The 6,644-nt window shown below is 44.0% G+C and overlaps 1 protein-coding gene across 1 annotated transcript in view; it reads right to left on the bottom strand.

Annotated features, from left to right (window-relative positions):
• The window catches only part of BLACAT1 (BLACAT1 overlapping LEMD1 locus), a 28,879-nt gene extending 23,207 nt beyond the window's left edge, over positions 1-5,672 (bottom strand). Inside the window, exon 1 of the mRNA XM_063119332.1 lies at positions 5,571-5,672. The gene's annotated coding sequence lies outside the window, so the exon portion shown is untranslated. The remainder of the gene's footprint in view (positions 1-5,570) is intronic.
• Positions 5,673-6,644: the final 972 nt, after the last annotated feature.

Here is a 6,644-nt window from a genome sequence, read left to right on the forward strand (position 1 = left end):
ATTTTCTTTTGCAGACTCCCCAATGATGGCAAATTCATTTGTGTCTTCCTGAGTGCTGTTCTGAAAGTTATTACAACTCCACTTCTGGCTGAAAATCCTAGCTTTTCAGTTTTCCCTCAACCTTTGCCTGGACACCTGCACAACCAGACTGTGAAAAAGTGCTTCTAATTACCTGGTAGCTGTTCTCTGCATGCCTAGTTAACTGTAGCCCTGTTTATCTTTCATGAAAATGGCTTTGCATTCTGCTCAGAGTACTTTCTGTGATGAGCGGGAGAGTGAGGAATTCTTTGGACCCTGTGTTTGAAAGGCAGTGCTTCCCACCCCCTTCTTCTTCAGAAACATCTTAGCTATACCTTGAGAACTTCCTTTCAGCTCTGAATGGAGAAAAGAGGCTCGGAAGAAGGAGAGATCAATCCCAACACCTTCGTATCTTCTTTTGCTAACTGGTCCATGACACATTCATCTAGCTAAACCTTGCTAGGCCCCAGCCTCTCTGATTGACCATTGGATACAAAATGAATATGGGTGATTTTTATTTTTATAAGGGAGGAAGGGTAGAGGTAAGAATGTGTATTTCATGCAGCTTTGCTGAGGTGACCAAGGAAGTGGATTATTCCTCTGTGTAGCCCATGGCTTTTAGCCCTACATGAGTTATGAAAAGCAATCACATAGGAATAAAAAGCCATAGACCACAGCCGAGGGCTTAAGGAGGATAAGCCGAAAACCTTTAGAAAGTACAAAAGGAAGGGATGAAAATAAGAGCCTCCAAGCTGGGGCCACCTTGACTTTGCCTCCAATGTTCCATATCACAGAGATATTCCTGGAAATTTTGACCTTGGCTAGCCATGTCCTCAGTAACTGATCCTCTTCAATAGTTTCCAGTCTACTCTAGGCCCATCCCTAATGAAATCTCCCTTGCCTTGTTGCGCTCATCCCCTGAAAGGAGCTTTTAGTGGCCTCATCCTGTTTTTGTAGGGTAGATGTCCACAAGCTTCCTGCATTGCACTGGTTGTGCCAGCAGACCCTGGGCATATGTGGAGCCAGGTTTCACTTGATCTACAGGCCAGGCAAAAGCTTCTAATGCTGCTAGGATTTTGTTAAAGGCTCAGCAGGGTACATTGACTGCTGGATACTTGGGCAGCTACCTGTCCTTTTGAGAAATTCAGGAAATAAACGTGTATTTCTTGCTCACTTGAAAAACTAGCAGTAAAACAGATTTGATGGAGATCATACTGTGCAAGTCTCTAGGGTTGTACCTTGAAATCCTAGTTCCCAGATAAGATTTCAGGATTATATTTTTCTAGGGCTGAACAGAATAATTGAAGTAAATGGAAAATCCATTGTACTCACTCTAGTCAAGTTTTCCAATCCAATGCAAAATGTATCATAGGAATGAAAAAAGTTTACATTTGAAATGTTTTCAGATGTAAAATGCATAATGCGCTTGATCACTGTCCATTTCATAACTCATTACGGTAAAAAATCTGTTTGCCAACTGTATCCCAAAGTGAAGAGAAATTACACAGCATCTGAAGAAGCCAAATATTGAAGTACCATATAACAAACTGCCAAAACCCAGCAACTGTTGGCTGGATTTTGCTAGCATTGCACAATGTCATATATTGAAACCTGGATTTACTCAAATTCAGTTTGAAAAATTTGCTATAGAACAATTGTTCTGTATCTGTGTTTCTCCTGCAAAACACAGTGAGGCAGGCAAGACATGGCTATATCCATAGCCACAGGTTTTCTATGCATGATGCTCAGTGCGACACATACAGAAGCACAGCTTCTGGCATTTTCCTATAAGATGCTGAAAGATAAAGTGCCAGTGAAAGAGGTGCCACTTGTTCCTCTTTCTATCGTGAATTATTTGTCAGTATTTCCTTGGAAGCATGGCTTTCAAACATCCCTTTTTTTAGGCATGGCACTGTGCATCATGCATATAAATATATATATGCAACTTTTAATACAGCAAATGCAAAACCCAAGAGTGTTTCCACAAATATGCTACAGTGTCGTTCAGTTTGATATGAGTCATTTGTGAATGCAATGCAAGTAAGAAAGCCGGAGAGAAACGCTTTGAAATCAACTGTACATTTCTAGTCAATGTAGGTTTTCATTCCGTTTACAAATGCAAGAAATGCGAGACCTGATTAAAGCATCACTCATGAAAATAGCCTGAAATGAATGAATGCTGGCGTGCGGAGCTCTGAAAGGTGTACAAAACAAAACTTTTTTGTAGCTCCTGTACAAAAGGGATAAAGAGAGTTGGAGTGAGTGTACAATTTCCGCCTCCCGCGTTTCAGGTGGATGGGCTCTCCCTTCAGCTGCCTTTTCAAAGAAACTTCTCTCCGTGCTTAAGCAGGGGAAACTACAAAGAGAAACAAGGGCCCTTGGAATATGGAAAATGCTTTAATTAGACAAGAACAAAATCTCCCCAGTGCTCCTTCCTACAGATGGGAACAGTTCCTGCTCTTTAATGAATGTGTCTGCACCTTGTGCTCAAGATGGAATTTGTGGGATAAATCTGCCAAGCGCTGGTGAAAATCAATGAATTTATATCAGTTTGCCCAGCTGAAGATTTGGCTCTCTGCCTTTACTTTTCTCTCTGTACAAACACTGATCTGACTCATGCTTGCTCAACAACAGTGCTTATTTACTAACTTACCAAGACAGGAAGATGGCTGGTATAGGAAACATCCCCACACCCACTTCTTTTTGCATAGCCTTCTGAAATTGTTATTTTTAAACAACCCCAGAAAATCAGGGTTTGTTTGGAGGGGGGCGTGTTCTTCACAAAGTAAATCTTGCATCCTGCAATCTGGAACAATGGACATGCCTTCATCCCCATGTCCTAACTATCCAATTATATGGGTTCTAAAGTGTTATCTAACTATTCTCTTTTAAAAAAAATGTATAGAAAAGCATATTACCCAATATAGACATGTGGCCAGACCTACTTTATGTCTCCATATGAGCATTAAGCATGCACTGTATATGTACCAGCTGTATGTTCTATTGGGAAGAGGTGCAATAAGCAATGCAAAATCTTGCCAAGCTCATATGAATTACTTCCACCATTCATAGATACACACAGACAGATAATAGCCAATGTGATGCAGTAGGTGACACGTTTGGCTTAGAGTTGGGAAACCCCGGTTCTCACCATGATTTGGCCATGAAGCTCAACCAAGGATGACATTCGACCAGTCGCCGTCTGTCTGACCTACTTTATCGGGTTGTTGTGAAGATCGAGGACTGAGTGGGGAACTGTGTGTACACTGTCTGGAGTTCCTTGGTAGAATAACAAATAAAAAATGTGCATAGCTTTTAGCGATGTGGTGAGTGTAGTACTAAGAAGGCTTAATCTTTCATGAGTGAGTACAACACAAAACACTGTTTTAAACTTTGTTTAAAACTTTGTTTTGTTCATTTCTTTGTTTGCCTTCAGAAGTGAAATTAAGAGTGGTTTGGTTGTGCAAACACTGCTGTGGATTATGCCCCCTGTTCTTCACTGTAATGCTCTCACACAGTCATGCATTCCTGGTGGACATTATACCATAAAACAGCCTGCACAAAGCCGTAATCGGTTGTGCATGCTCTGTGTTTCAAAACATATACCCACTCATAATTCCAACAGCTGCTAACTGGGCATCTGTGCTATATACCCACCTTCTCGTTTTACTGTAACATGCATTAACTATATCCTCTGCATTAACAAAGGCCTGAAAGCTATATGTTTTGCTGACTTTGTATGAGCAAGGATATTATCGAATGTCCCCTGGACATATGCACTATTAGGGTGGCCATTTAACACACTGCCAAAAAAAAAAAAAAAAGAAAAAGAAAAAAGGAAGCACATCACCAAAAAATGAGGACATGCATTTGCATAACATTTGCATGTGCTAATTTAGATGTCCAGATGCAAATTTAGAGATAATTGCTATAATTTAAATAGAAATACAATATAGCACACCATAGTGGGAAAGACTGAAGCCTGGGCTACATCTACACTAGATCTTTTTATCCGTATTGAAGTGCGCTGATAGCTGTTGGGGCACATTAGGCATTCCGTATTCTGCTTTTCTAGCATTAGTTCCCGCTTTTTATTCTGTATTATCCAAAATACTGCAACAGATGTCAGTGTGCACCACACAATGCGCATGAGGCAAAAATGCACATGAGGCATATAGAGTCACCAGGATGGGATTGTATCAATACAACACGAGGTGTAGATCTGGCCCATGGCACTTGTGTCCTGCTCAATCTTCTGACCAGTTGCTAACTATTGACGGGCAACTTCAAGGCCCCTGTTCTCCCAGCTTCTTATCGTCCTTTATCTTTAAAGTGAACTTGGACTGGACAGCCCTCCAGACAGAAGACACCTTCAAAGAGAGGACTGTGCCCTGGAAAGGAGGACACATGGCCATCCTATATACTAGATTGCAGCTCCAATTCTCCAGTGAAGTGATGCAATCTCAAAATAAAGAGTCTTTGGAACGTCCTCTACAGAAGCTTCGCTCTTCTACCAGCCAGTAGTGGAGTTCGACTTCAGACTTAATGGCCTTAGCAGCGGAAGAATATTTGTTTGGATGCTAATGTGAGTGGAGGCCGGTGGCTGCAATATCAGTGGGGTGGTGAATCTCTCTAGATTTTGGTCAGAACCAGTCAGAACTCTAAAGGCACTTTCCAAGGTGTGGGGCATCTTGTAAACCCCCTTAGAGTTTTGATTGAAACCCAGAGCAGATTCACCACCCCACTGACATTGGAGCAACCAGCCTCCACTGGTCAATGTGTATTACTTCACTTACTTCAGAACGTGGCAAACCAGCCCTGCTGCTCACTCTGCTGAGCGAGGCCCTGCACCTCTGCCCCAAAGTCCAGCCCTGACAGCACTGCTGCTACCAGATATGAAATTCTAGGGAGAAAGTACTCATCATAACAGTCAGCATTGTGGTCTCCCTTCCTTCATGGCCTGCAAAATTTTAAGATGGCATCCTTCGGAACAATGGCTGTACAGAATGTGTCACACCCCATCCAGAACTGAATCAAGAATGTTACCTGTCCACAATAAAAACAAAACAAAACCCACAAGTGTTATCTCACTTTGCCCTGTTTTCTCAGTGACACTCCAAAAACAACACTTTCTCCAGCCAGAGGATGGTTCATGACAGGAGTCATGACCTAAAACTTCCAAGGCAACCACATTATGAGACACACAATCTATCATTATGGATAACAAAAATGTATAGACAGGCACATGCTCACAGTGGGTTAACACTCATAAGATTCTTTGGTTAATATTCAACAGTTACTACAGAAAGGGCATTTTCACAAGTGATGCTTAAAAGTTTTTGCAATTCCCACACCTGTAAATCAAATGAAAAAGCTACATTGGCATAGAACATAAATAGGGCTCTTTGTGCCATTAACAGCACATCACAATGGCACATCCCAGACTAACGGGGCAATCCTGTGTGTCCTCGCCCACTGAGTTCAATGGGACTTACTCTCAAGTAAGTGTGCATAGGATAGCAGCTTCAGGCTACAATCCTATGCATACTTACCTGTACTGAATACACTGGGGCTTACTTTTCAGTAAACATGCATAGGATCGTGCTGGGCAAAAGCCGCCTTCGCATCCTTTGTGAAAACACTAAAAGTCACAGCCTTTTCTTCCAGATGATTTAGACCCAATAGTCTCCAAGAACTAACACAGATCACAATGCAGCAAATCACACGCAGAAACTTGGGGAACCTTGCTACTCTCCAAACCACCTGCACTCTGCGTGTGTGACAAACAGAGAGAGAGAGAATGGATACAGCAGGTTATGGTACCGCTATTCAAAGCGATCGCCAACCTAGTTCCCAAGACATCCCCCTTGTCTGCTCTCCCACCACTGTGAATCCATGTTTAACCACATTGCATCCATGAGCCCTTCTCAATCAATCAATCAATCAATCAATCAATCACACACACACACCCGCCGTATCAAAAACTCTGAAGCTGGAACTGATTCTGAAGCCTCATCTCTGGTCTCACCTTCCGCAGACAACCAGCCCCCACCCCCTGGCAACAGAGACGGTGCCAAGACAGGCAGCTGGAATGCAGGCCTTAAGAGCAAGAGCAGCAGCAGCAGCCATGCAAGTTGGTCCCCGGAAGCCCGGGTGCCTTCGCCCTCCCTCAACCGCCTCTCGGCGAGCCACGTTTCGGCTCGGGCTCCCTCGCGCCTGCCTGGAAGCACCGGAGGACTCCAAGCCCCGCGCGCGCCGAGCCCGCTTCTCGCTCCGCCACTCCTCGCCTGCGGCACCCGAGCGGCGTCCTACTAAACTTGACTCATTTTTGAAGCCCCGCCGGACCCCTCCTTCCCCCGCCCTCCGGGTCTCTCCCAGCAGTAGCCAAGCAGCTCCTGTTGTGGTTCCTCCTTGGGCTGATTCCGCATCAAGGCACTTGGCTGGGGTGGGAGGGGGCGGCCGGGGAGAGGAGGAGGAGGAGGAGGAGGAGGAGGCGGCGGGAAGAGAGAAGAGATCAGGTATTTCTCCATTCCTGACTTTGGAGGGCCTTGGTAACAAAGGCTCTATTTAACCAGATCCTGTGAAGCAGAAACCTCTTGTATCTACTCCACTGCCTTTGATCTCAC

Source organism: Elgaria multicarinata, chromosome 1 (genome assembly GCF_023053635.1).
Source record: "Elgaria multicarinata webbii isolate HBS135686 ecotype San Diego chromosome 1, rElgMul1.1.pri, whole genome shotgun sequence".
Lineage (NCBI taxonomy): Eukaryota > Metazoa > Chordata > Lepidosauria > Squamata > Anguidae > Elgaria > Elgaria multicarinata.